General features: G+C 42.4%; 1 protein-coding gene across 1 annotated transcript in view; it reads left to right on the plus strand.

Annotated features, from left to right (window-relative positions):
* The window catches only part of LOC144692152 (lysophosphatidic acid receptor 3-like), a 68,403-nt gene that overhangs the window by 21,961 nt on the left and 32,460 nt on the right, over nt 1–13,982 (plus strand). The gene's annotated exons all lie outside the window — the stretch shown is intronic.

The raw sequence follows: 13,982 nt of genomic DNA on the forward strand, positions 1-13,982 counted from the left end.
GTCTCAGTAATGGTGTCCATGAAGCTATCATTGATTGTTGTAAAGACCCATCGGGTTCACTGATGTCCTTTAGGGAAGGAAATCTGCCGTCCTTACCTGGTCCAGATCGACAGTAACAGGGTTGACTCTTAACTGCCCTCTGAAATGGCCGAGTGAGCCACTCAGTTCAAGGGCAATTGGGGATGGGCAACAAATGCTGGCCTTGCCAGCGAAGCCCACATCCCGTGAAAGAATAAATTAAAAAAAATACCAAGAACGCATAATTTTAAAAAATAAACAAGTCTGCTGTGTGGTCTGTCCTTTTTATAAACAATGATGCTTTGTGAGCAATTCTAAGTAAGTGAACAGTGGCGTTGTCAAGTAAAGACAATTAGGGAACTTATTGTGATTGTCAATGTAATTTTCCCAACCTGTTGGAACATGTCCCTTCCTCTGGCTGTACTTGCACATATGACGAACGGCTGAAGCACAATCACAGCTTATTTGATTGGTGCCTGGTTGGCAGGGAGAGGTTGAAAGACAATTCAGACAAGTGTGAGTGGGTTGATGCACTGAAAATCACCAGAGGCATTGGGGCAGGGCTGCAGAGAGAAAAGAATGGTAGGCATTTTAAAGAGGGTTAAAAGTGCAGGAGGAGGAGAAAAATGTCGACTCAATTATCCAAACATTGCTAACGAGTCCTTTCTGGTCAGAGTAAATAACCATGATGGACTCCTCCGAGAGTGAGATGGAAAAATCAACAGACTTTAGCAGTGTTGTTTTAAATTTTAATTTAGAATTTCCTTACTCCTACAATCTAAAGCTCCTCAACGCACAGTTCCACCACCCCACCCCACTGGGCAATCACTCTAGAAATGCAAAGCAGTCTCTAGCCCAGACACTGATCCCCTGGACACGACGGCACTTATCCTGTTGCTGAACGCTTGATTTTTAGAAGGACTTTCCTTACAATAGCGGAGCACGCTTTTTAGAACATTCTGGAAAGCCACAAATCAGCTACACATTCCAAAGCAGCATACATCTTAAAAAGGTTTCGGGAAAAACTAACGCCGCTGAAATATACAAAACCTTCGGGGCTCTGAAATGAAAAGTGATCATTTATTCAAACTGTTCCCACTCTCTCAAGGTTGTATTTTTGAACTTGCCCCATGGGCTTTCTGCTGCACAGCATTTTCAAAACCGATAGGGCTTCCAGCTCTGTTGGGCCCCCCCGCTGTCCCTTTCAGATCTGCAAACATTGAACCATAGGCATGAAGTGAAAATTATCTGGCTGCCAGTCAGCACTGAGAGACCTGCTCAGAAATAACCTGGCAGCCAAAGTAAAAGCACAAGCTGGTGTTAGGTCAGTTTGTCCGTCGCTTGCATGGATGGGAGGTTCAGTTTTGCACAAGATTAATGGAAGCGCTTACCGAGACAGAGAGCGGGAGATAATTTGCCCATGGTGGGTGCAAGGAAAATGCTGAAAGGCTGAATAATGATGGTGTGTGATGTTTGCTGGCAGGCAGGGAGGAGGGGGCTGGGTGATGTCGGGTCGTGGGAAATCAGCAAGAGTGGGTATGAACCTAATCTCAAAGTTTTACATTTCGCAAGCTTGACTGGTTGCCGTTTCACAAGATGACACACCAATGGTTCCAGTAGATAGACAGGATGATATTCCAAAGTGCTTTATCCATTATTAAAACCTTCCGTTCTATTCTTAATCAGATAATGTGGTCAATCTACAGAGCCCAGATGCATTATATTACATTTTTTTTCCTTGATCAGGGGGATGGGAATATTCTGGTCTCTACCCTTGCCTGAGTTCATCAAGCATATATTTCTGTCCCTTGCTTCTGTGCATTCAGCTTTAATTAAATAACTTACTGGCTGTCGTACTAGAAAGAAGAAAGGACTTGCATTTATATAGCACCTTTCACATCCTCAGGATTTTCCAATGCACTTTACAGCCAACAAAGCATTTTTTGAAGTGCATTCAGTGCTGTAACATAGGGAAACCTAGCAGCCAGTCTGTGCATAGCAAGCTCCCACAATAAGATAATGACCAGATAATCTGTTTGTTTGTGATGTTGGTTGAGGGTTAATATTGACCTGGAAACTGGGGAGAACTCCCCTGCACTTCTCTGGAATATTTCCATGGTATCAGTTAGATCCACTTGAGAGGGCAGACAGGGCTCCGGTTTAAGACCTAATGTGAAAAACAGCACCTCCGACAGTGGAGCACTCCCTCAGTACTGCACTGAAGTGTCAACCTGGATTATGTACGCAAGCCCCTGCATTGGGACACAGACCTCTTGACTCAGCTGAGAGTGTTATCAATGGAGCCAAAGCAGATACAAATCGTTTGTGCCTCTCAGTAGTTGTAAGAACTGGTCTCTGCTTCCTTTTTTATCTCATTTTCTCCATTTGCTCAAACCCTTAATGTTTAAAAAGCCGTGGAATGATCAATGGAGGCAACAACAGAGCTGAAGGTGAGGTAGAGCTGGGTGTCATCAATATGCATGTGGAAACTGAAGCTGTGCTTTTGGATGATTCCACCAAATGGCAGCATGTAGATGAAAAATAGGAGGGGACTAAGGATACATCCTTGGGAACAGCAGAGGTAACAGTGTGGGAAGAGAAAGAGAAGCCATTACAAGTGATTCTCTGACTACAATAGTTGGATAAGAAAGGCCTTTGAATGGTACATCGCCCAAACTTACTCAATGTTTTCCTAGTGGACATTAATTGCTGCAGAGTTGCACAAGAGTTAAAATAGTTTGTTGTAATTAGGAAAATCAAAGAATCCTAAAGGTGAGTTCTAGTGTTATATTGATTGATCTGGTTAACAGTTCTCCTCCAGTGATTGTTTTTGAATCAGTTCAATGAAGTTTTAATCAGCAATGCCTCCTGTGCTGTTATATATCAACATTTGAGTTTCCATATCAAATTCCCACCAATGCTACTTAGCCCACCTAAGTATTGCCGAGAAAGTACATTTTGTTGAAGCTTTTTGTCTTGCACTCATCGAGATAATCGCAAGAATACCAATGTCGGGGCAATAACTTTGTACAGTACGAGAAAAGAGTGCTGATTGGTTGGCAAGCAGACTCTGATTGGTAGAGGTGTTGCCATGGAGAATGCACCAGTTAATGCTGACTGACAGCTAACTGCCAAGCATTGTTTGAAATTTAAACCAGGCAGCTTGACTCTGATTGGTCAAGGCATTGCCCTGAGGAATGAACCAGTGAATGGCTGTCACTTCTTTTGTTTAGTTGAAACAGGTGCAATGTGTGTACCTCTCCACATTTTCCTCTCTCTCCTCCTTTAAGATGCTCCTTAAATTTACTTCGAGTTTGCAAGACACAATTTCAAAATTTGATGATGGAATTATTGTAAACTGTGAGGAGGATAATGATAGACTTTAAGAGGTAATCAAAATCATGAGAGTTTGGACATAGTAGAGAGGGATAAATTGTCCCCTTTTGGTGGAAGGACCTAGAACCAGAGGACATAGATTTAAGGTGAATGGCAAAGGAACCAAAGGTGACATGGGGGAAAACCTTTTTACACAGCAAGTGGTTAGGATCTGGAATGCACTGCTTGGGAGTTTGGTGGAGGCAGGTTCAATTGTGGCTTTCAAAGAGAATTGGATAATTATCTGAAGAGAAAAAAATATTTCAGGGCTATGAGGAAAGGACAATGGGAGTGGAATTAGCCAAGTTGTTCTTACAAAGAGCCAGCATGGACATGATGGGCTGTAACCGCTCAATTTTTGAGGGGTTCACCTTCATCCCCAGAATTTCTACCCCTGGTTCCCAGCCCCAGGCTAACTTTGACTTGTTTACTTAAGCACTGTGGTCTAGGAATTGATATGTTACTTTCATAATATTCTCCAACTTCCTATCCACATTCCTGACTTCTACTAATTCCTCCCTAACAGCCCTTCCCAGTGCAATGGCAAGGGATCAGCACTGGTAACCGTAGAAACAAAATCTCAAGGCTACAGATCACAAGGAAAAGTAGGAGTTCGGGATGCAGTTGTAGAAATTTTTCGCCGATCGCTGGCTATGACAGAGCAGGTGGGGGTGTGGTTAGGACATCATAAAATTGACCACATCTGGAACACATGATTCTGGGAATTACTGACCCGACAGCTCCAGAGGGAAAATATTTGGGCTTGTTCTAGAGAGAACCGTGGAAGCTCAGATAATGGGCAGCAAGGCGATGGAAAAAAAGCCACGGTCCTTTGATGAGGTTGGAATTTTTTCAAGAGGGATCACTTTTGGGTGCTTTGACAATACTGGGGACCATTGAGAAATATCTTAGTAAGTTGTTAAACTGATAGCTTAAGGGGAAAGAAGAAGTTATAAATTTGAGAATGAGTTGACGAGATAACAGAATAAGTTGGGGCTGTTAAATTTTCATTTGCTTTCCTACATAAGGGCTGTCACTGTAATTCATTCTGTGAAGTTCTTTGAAATGATAGTAGCAATTAATTTGCTGAAAAATTAGAGATTTATATCAAGTCGGGAACTGCTTAACTCCCACATTTTCATTAAAAACAATGAACAGTAGACTCCATGAGGCTTAAAAACAGGAAAGATAAGCTTAAGCCTATCCCTTTTTCCTTCAATAGGCCTCTCAGCATATCCTGCAATCAATCTTCTCTCCAAAATACACCCCCTCACTTCTCTTCTATCGAAACTGCCCAGTTGGTTTATTTCACAATCCTGTTACCTTGGGGATCAAAGAGTTCCACCTGACTTCCCACCTGTATCCTAACTCCTTCATTTTTAACTTTTGTTGTTCTGATAATGAGCCCTTCACTGGAGTAATTCCTTTTCTCTGAGTCACTCCTTTGCGCTGAAAACTTCCACAGATCACATTTAACTTTCCAAAGGAAATCAACCCAAGAAGGATATTTTCCTCTATGAATGAAAAAGCTGGTGCCAGTGGGAAACAGTGAAACGTGTTTGGCATTCACATTGACCTGAAATCATAGAATAATGCAGCTCAATTGGAGGCCCTTCAGCCCCTCATGCCTGTGCTGGCCCTTTTGAAAGAGCTCTCTATTTAGTCCCATCCTCCTGCTCTTTTCCCACTGCTCTTCAAATTTACTTCCTTTATGGATTTACATAATTCCCTTTTGAAAGTTACTATCCAATCCACTGCCTTTACATGCAGCACATTCCAGATCAGGACAACTTGGGTTTTTTTTCCCATGTTGCCTCTGGTACTTTTACCAATCATCATGAATCTGTGTCCTTTGGTTGCCAACTTTCTGAGGCTTTTTAGGGAGCAATACATCCACAGCTTCCGAAACTTTGCATCCTGTCAGCCATGGCTTAGTGGGTAGCACTCTTGTCTCTCAGTCGGAAGGAGCTGCGTTTAAATCCCGCTCCAGGACTTCAGCACAAGAATCCATGCTGACACTAGTGCAGTAGTGAGGGAGTGCTGCACTATTTGATGTTCTGGATAGGATTTTCGTGTTGGGCCCGGGAAATGCAAGTCAGGCCATTTCCTGAGCTCAGAAAGCCGAGCCCATCACCTCTGCCCATACTCACCAACTTTCCATATGCTGGAGACGTGGGCGGGCAGGGTTCAGGTCTATTTGCTTATTTGAACTGCAATTACTTTAATTGATGGGGAAAAAAACTGCTTTAAAGGCAAAGGTCCTAGTGTTTTACTAGAACTCACATGATCGAGATAGCTTTATGTTTTGAACTCAGTTTGGAATAAACTGAGAAGCTGAAAGCTGCCCAGCTTGTGGTCTCCTTACCTTGCCTGAATGCAGTGTGGTTATCAGTATCCAGCTATGAATCCTCATCTTACTGGAACTTGTCTGTATTTGGAAACCCAAGAGGCTGAGATGAGAAGGATTGATCCGGTTCTATTCTCTTCCACACTGAAGCTCCGTTGGTGAGAACCTCCAGACGTGTGCTGGGACTAGGGATCCTCCTTCACATGAGGGAGCACCAGATTGACAGCATTAAAACATTGCGAACTTTATCTTTTTTATTATGTTTTTTTACCCACATCCCCAAGGTATGGAAAGTTGTGGGTATGAGCAGAGGTGACGGGCTCTGCCCATTTCTGCAGAGACCCTATTTGTTTGTCCTGTGTGTATGTGTGGCGTGTGTTTGTGTGGTGTGTGTGTATGTGTGGTGTGTGTGTATGTGTGGTGTGTATGTGTGTGTGGGGGTGGTGGGGGGGGGGGGTGTGGGTTTGTGTGCATGTGTGTGTGTGTGTTTGTGTGTCATGAGGGGTGTGTGGGGTATGCGTGTGTGTGTGCGTGCGTGCATGTGTGTGTGTTGGGAATTTTAAAAGGGATAGATAGTTGCATCTCCAGATTATAAATTGTGTGTTTACCAGTTCTTGCAACTTGTTTGCAGGTTTGTTTTGTAATAAATCGATCATTCTGAGTTTATTGAAAGAACCCTGGTTAAAGTCTCTTTTATTCAGGGTTTAACAGTAGTAGAGGTAAATAATTGGCCATTTTGTTGAGTGAATTAAACATTGACACTAATGGTATGACTGCAGAGTAGTGAGGCTAGATAAACTGTGCACTCCGTCCATCCCAGTCATAACATAGATTGTGGGAGTTTGAAGTGCGGACAACAGGTGATAATAATAATTATTAAAGGATAAAAGGACATATACCAGACTTCTTATACATTAGTAAACCAAAATGGCTTTGGAAGTTGTGAAGAGTTTTCTAGAGATGGAAGATTTATCCCTGACTGGATTACAAAATGTAACCAAGGCTAAATTAATGGAATTAACTCATCTCTGGTATTAATTCTTCTCTGGCCACGGGGAGGTGCCAGAGGACTGGAGAACAACTAATGTGGTTCGGCTGTTTAAGAAGGGAACTACAAACCAGTGAGTCTGACGTCAGTGGTAGGGAAACTATTGAAGAAAATCCTGAAGGAGAGAATCTATCTCCATTGGAGAGGCAAGGTTTGATCAGGGATAGTCAGCATGGCTTTGTCAGAGGGAGGTCATGCCTAACAAATTTGATTGAATTTTTTGAGGAGGTGACCAGGTGTGTAGATGAGGGTAATGTAGTTGATGTAGTTTATATGGATTTTAGCAAAGCTTTTGACAAGGTCCCACATGGGAGACTTATAAAGAAGGCAAATGCACATGGGATACAGGGTAATTTGAGAAGGTGGATTCAAAATTGGCTTAGTTGTAGGAGGCAGAGGGTGATGACAGAAGGATGCTTTAGTGACTGGAAGCCAGTGTCCAGTGGCATACCACAGGGATCTGTGCTGGGTCCCCTATTATTTGTCATTTATGTAAACGACATAGATGACTATGTGGGGGGTAGGATTAGTAAGTTTGCGGATGACACAAATATTGGCTGGGTGGTTAACAGTGAGGTTGAGTGTCTAGGGTTACAGGAAGATATAGACGGGATGGTCAAATGGGCAGATAAGTGGCAGATGGAATTTAACCCTGAAAAGTGTGAGGTGGTACACTTTGGAAGGAGTAATTTGACAAGGAAGTATTCAATGAATGCCATGACACTAGCAAGTTCTGAGGAACAAAGGGATCTTGGCATGTGTGTCCATAGATCTCTGAAGGCGGAGAGGGTAAAGCCAAGTAATTTTGACCGGTGGATATGAGCATTAAAGGTAGATACAACGTATGAAGCTCTTAGAGAAGTAATTCTCCTGGAAGAATTTAAAAATTCACTTCATCCTGTAGTTAGGACCAAGTTGAAGAGGGTGGCAACAGCCTGAGCAGCAGAGATGGCTGACAATCATGAGCTGCTCCATAAATTCAAACCCTTGCTCCATCATCCTCACAAACCCAAGAAGGATAGAAGGTGGGAAGGCGGAAGGAAGGCAAGTGGCCAGGGAAGAGAAGGGACATGTGGGAACGCCCTGGAAACTCCACCTCAGACCAGAAAGGAAGGCACTGAGGATGAAAGTGATCTTTGAAGCCTAAGTGTTTCCATTGTAACAAGGTGGGACACATTCATGCAGATTGCTGGGACGTTGTGCGGGAAATCCATGGGACTTATCGGGGTACGTAAGGATGATTCAAGAAAAAGAGCCCTGACTGAAAATACAACAGATCAAGTTGTAGCATTAACTACAGCTGTGAGTCCGAGTGTGAACACTGCTGTGAGTTCAGGAGAGGTAAAGAAGATATGGGAGAGTTATAAAGAGTTTGTGACAAGAGGAAAATTAACCCCTTCTCCCTCAAATTAAGCAGCTAAACCTATGATTGTATTAAGGGATATGGGAACCACTCAAACACTTTTGTTGCAGAAAGGCCCAGAAAGCTCATTAAAAGCCAAAGTTTAAAGAATAATATTTGTGGGGAGTATATACCTGTACCTTTGTACTGGGTGCACTTGGAGTGTGACCTTTTTTAATTGTTCTTGGGATCAGGGTGTCACTGCCTAGGCCAGCACTTATTGCCCAAGCCTAAAATTGCCCTTGTTCCACATTGCTGTGGGTCTGGGTCTGGAGTCACATATGGGCCAGACAAGGCAGGTTTTCTTCCCTAAAGGACATGAGTGAACCAGATGGGTTTCTACAACAATTGACAATGGTTTTCATGGTCATCATCAGACTTTTAATTCAAGATTTTTATTGGATTCTAATTTCACCATCTGCTGTGGCAGGATTCAAACCCAGGTCCCCAGAGCATTACCCTGGGTCTCTGAATGACTAGTCCAGTGACAATACCATTATGCCACCATCTCCCCTTCTGCCTGGGACAGCGACGGTAAGGTTGGTCCAGAAGTTACCTGCAGATGGAGTTGGCTTACTCCCATAATTGCAGAAAACCCAAGTAAGATTAAAGAGATAGGACAGTTACAGGAAAAATTTCCAGGAATTTTTCCTTTGTGTGTGATGACCTGAGCAATGGCTAAGCAAAGTCCATCGTCGGAGGTCAAAGTGATACCCCAAACAGAAATTTAGTTAGCTGAAGCTTTCTTTAAGAGCTTAGATAATCTGAAAGAGATGTTCAATGAATCTGCTCCAATCGAATCTCAACAAGCTAATCCAGAATTAGGTAAGAAAGTACAATCAGCCCAAACTGAAGCTGAAGCTGAGGAAGTGCCAGAACGTTATTATATTAAAAATGCGATACTATTGTGGAAGTGGAGACCTACTCACAGACCAGCAGATGAAGAGTGGACAGTTGTTCATCAGGTAGTGGTACCGCTCAAATATCGTAAGGAGATATTACGGATAGCACATGAAATTCCTATGAGTGGACATGTAGGGATACGGAAAACTCAAGTGCATGGAGATCGACAGTTTTACTGGCCAGGTCTTCACAAGGACATGGTGCAGTTGTGCAAAACGTGCCGTACATGTCAGATGGTGGGAAAACCACAACCTACAATCAAACTGGCACCTTTAATTCCCTTACCAGTTTTTGAGGACATGTTTTGTAGGGTGTTAGTAGATTGTGTGGGACCATTACCAAAAATGAGAGTAGGACACCAGTATTATCACTATTATGGATATGACAACTCATAGTGGTAGAGAAGTGAACCCAATTTTTTACTCGATATGGATTACTGGTGGAGATCCAGTCGGATCAAAGTTCCAATTTTACGTCAAAAACTTTTCAAAGCATAGTGAGTAGTTTGGGTATAAAACAGTTAAAGTCCACAGCATATCATCCACAGACACAGGGAGCTTTAGAGAGGTACCATCAAACTCTCAAAACAATGCTTAAAGCATATTGTCATGAATATCCCCATGATTGGGACAAAAGACTGGATTTTCTTTTATTTGCTACTCGATATTCACCGAATGAATCTTCCAGTTTTAGCTCTTTTGAATTAATTTATGGACATGAGATAAGAGGTCCTCCAAAATTAATCAAAGAAAAGCTTTGAGGACAGAGGGACGAATCTATGTTGTATTTTGTGTCCGTGTCCCAGGAGCCTGCAAAGCGGCTCAAAAACATCTTAAAATTTCACGAACAAAGATGTAAGAATGGGTAGATAAGCAAGCTGTAACCCGAACATTACAACCAGGGGATGAAGTGTTAGTGTTACTGCCTTTGCAGGGGGAACCCATGAAAGCACAGTTCAGTGGTCCATACAAGGTAATTAGGAGGGTTGGTAACATAAATTATTTGATAGACACCCCAGATCATAGGAAAAAGAATCAGCTGTGTCATATCAATATGTTAAAACAATACCATCGTGGGGAGGAGGATAAGGAGGACCAGATATGTCAGGTTGTGAGCACAGGGGAGGACGAAAGAGACAGTGAGAGTGAGGTAGAAGGAGACTTAGACAGTTCACAAATTGAACCTCCTACTATCTGGTTAGCAGACACTGAAATACTAGAGCAGTTAGACACCGTATTTTCATACTTAGAGGCAGGACAAGAAGAAGATCTAGTGAGGTTACTTACAGAAACTAAAGGAATCTGTAGGAACCAACCAGGATGTACAACTTTAGTCACACATGATGTGGATGTAGGGGAATCTTCTCCTATAAAACAACATCCTTATCGTTTAATTCCAGAGAAACAAGCTCAGGTGAAAGCAGAAAGTCAATATATGTTAGAAAACCAGCTAACTGAACCTAGTCAAAGCAACTGGTGTTGTCTGGCAGTGTTATTGCATCAACCTGATGGGTCAACCAGATTCTGCATAAGCTACAGAAAGGTTACTGCTGTAACAAAAACGGATTCTTACCCAATCCCTTGTCTAGAAGATGGTATTGACAGGATTGGCAGTGCTATGTTCCTTACTCAGATAGATTTGTTGAAAGGAAACTGGCAGGTACCTTTAACATCATGAGCTAAGGAGATATCAGCTTTAGTCACGCCAAATGGGCTATACCAATGTCAAGTGATGCCATTCGGACTAAAAAACGCTCCAGCCACTTTCCAAAGACTAATGAATCAAGTTGTAACTAGTGTCCCTAACTGTGTACTCTATCTGGATGATGTATTGATTTACAGCAACACTTGGAAAGACCATTTAAAACAATTGGAAGCCCTCTTTAAACAATTACAGTTGGCAGTGCTACTAATAAACTTTGCCAAGAGCGAGTTCGCGAAAGCGCGAGTAATTTATCTAGGGCTTATCATAGGGTCAGGACAAGTGTTGCCAAGAACAGAGAAAGTACAGGCTTTGGTGGAATTCCCCATCTCTAAAACCAAATGGGAAATCATGAGATTTTTAGGAACTTTTAGGAATGTGCGGTTTCTATCCATTTAATGGATTTATTGCAAAAGAAGGCAAAGGTGATATGGTCAAGAGTGCCAGGCTACTTTTGAGAAGCTGAAGGCGATTCTAACTAATGAACCAGTGTTAGCTGACCCTAACTTCTCTAAACTCTTCCAGCTGGCAATCGATGCTGGTGATTTGGGGGCGGGTGCAGTTTGAAGGTGAGTCAGGCAGAGAGAAGCCAGTGGGGGACTTTTCTAAAAAAATTAAATTTCATCAAAAATCAAATTTCATCTACGGTAGGAAAGGACACCCTGGGATTGTTACTGGCTCTTAAACATTGAGGTATCTATATGTCATGGCTGTAAAGATGCACTAATATACACTGACCATAATCCCTTGACCTCTGTGGAAAAATTTAAGACTCAGAATGACAGGCTGTTCTGATGGAGCTTGCTAGCACAGCCATCTAACTTAAAGATTACTCATATTGCTGGGAAGGATAATATCATTGCTGATGCCTTATCAAGAATGCAATATTTGTAGAATTATCTGGAAATCAAGAAGATCAGAGAAAACTGTACAGGTTCTGTTTAAGGATTGAATGACTAAGTGTCATAGAGTCATAGAGTCAAAGAGGTCAACAGCACTGAAAAAGGCCCTTTGGCCCATCGAGACTGCGCCGGTGAGTGAGTGCATGTTTGAATTTTGTTTTACATATGTTGTATATATCTTTTACTGTACGCTTTGTAATGAATCCATTTGTAAATGGAGTGTCACTTCTTAAGGGCAGAGGCAAGTTAGAATCATATCTACAAGAACTACATTTTCTTTTAAAATTTGAAAGGAGATTGCATTATTTGGACACTTGGGAATTGACCTGGAATTTTTTTAATAAAAGGTCATAAGTTCACCTTGGACTGTGGGCAAACGTGACTTCAGCCAAATAACCAGCATGGCCCTTGAGGAGGGGAGTTATTTGCTTATTTGAACTGCAATTACTTTAATAAATGGGGGAAAAAAACTGCTTTAAAGGCAAAGGCCCTAGTGTTTTACTGGAAATCACCTGACAGAGATGAGCTTTATAGTGTGAACTTGTTTTGAACTCAGTTGGGAATAAACTGAGAAGGAGAAAGCTGCCCAACATGCACTCTCTTTGCCTTGCTTGGAATACAGTGTGGTTAAAGGTATCCATCTAGGAATCTTCATCTCAGTGGAACTTTACCGTATTTTGAAACCCGAGAGGCTGAGATGAGAAGGATTGATCCGATTCTATTCTCCTCCATGCTGAAGCTCCATTGGTAAGAACGTCCAAATGTGTACTGGGACTAGCAATCCGTCTTCACACGAAGACGTCTTCATCCGAACACTGACTAGATTCTTGGTCTGTGTTTAAATCATGCATTCTCAGTGAAACGTCCAATCCACCACTCCGTGAATGAGTCAGATCATGAGAAGTCCAAGCGAGGACAGCTGTTGTATGCTGGTACTTGAGGTGCATGCTATTAAACGGGCAGGGTAAATTATATAAATATTGTAGATACTGACCGGCACCCAGGGAGAAAAATTGTCCAGTTTTTGGACAATTCTGGTTTTCAGACAGCTGGATTTGCGGTCCTGTACCTGCCGTAGATCCAATTTTCCAACTATGTGTGATGGCCAGGATTATGCTTGAAGAGATTTCTTTTCTCTCCCTTTCTCCCTCTCCCATTCACTTGTGCTCTCTCTCTCTCTCTCTCTCTCTCTTTCTCTCGTTGTAATAAGCCAACTGCACTCCCTGATTTCCGCCTCTTCAAAGGGAGAAAAATAGCCGTCAATGAAAAGCTTTCAAATTTGCAAAATGTCTGGATTAAAATAAATAGTGGAAACGTCAACCCTGTAAAACTGTGACAAACTGTAACAGACGTTAGCTTTGCTTGTTCTTTCCATTCTGTTCCAGTTTTCTTCTTCATGTCAAACCCTAGAATCACTGGAGAAATAGGTGTAGCTGATGGGAGTACAGCATTTATCTTTTCTGGTTTCTCTGTGGCTGAGTCTCTGCTTCCATTTTTTCAAACCATGACCTTTCAGTACACTGCTGCCAACGAACACCCTCTCCATAAAAAAATATATCCTTTCTGACCGACCTTGGTCCCTTCCAACATAAAACTTCCAAACCTCTTTCCTTATTGTTCTCGATTAGCCTATCGCCTCCCAGCTCTTTGCCCAGCTCTACCCAAGCTCCGTCTTAGAAAGAGGGGGTGACGGTGGTGTAGTGGTATTGTCATTAGACGAGTAATCTGGAGGCCTAGGCTAATATTCTGGGGACATGGGTTCCAATCCCACCACGGTAGCTGCTGGAATTTAAATTCAATTAATGAATCTGGAATATAATGGTGACTGCTCAAAAGAGTAAAACTATCATTGACTGTTGTAAAATCCCATCTGGGTTGCTAATGTTCTTTAGGGAGGGGAAATCTGCCCAAGCTTACCTGGTCAGGGCTACATGTGACTTCGGATGCACAGCAATGTGGCTGACTCTTAACTGCCCTCTAAAATGCCCCAGGAAGTCACTCAGTTCAAGGGCAATTAGGGATGGGTAGCAAATGCTGGCCCTACCAGTGACAGCCACACCCTGTGATAGAATAATAAAATAACTCTGTCCACTCTGGCTAGCGGTCTATTTACAGCACAGAAATTGCTGTCAAAACCCTGAATGCTCAGCTCTGTGACTATGGCATTCCAGTGTTTTTGAACTGTCTCCTTCTTTTCTGCTTCTTTTGCATCATCTACCTCCTTTAGACTTCTCTTGCACCATTCAGGTACAAGTCCAAATGCAGTCCATGTCCAAATGCAGCAAG

Source organism: Cetorhinus maximus, chromosome 17, assembly GCF_964194155.1.
Source record: "Cetorhinus maximus chromosome 17, sCetMax3.hap1.1, whole genome shotgun sequence".
Classification (NCBI taxonomy): Eukaryota; Metazoa; Chordata; class Chondrichthyes; order Lamniformes; family Cetorhinidae; genus Cetorhinus; species Cetorhinus maximus.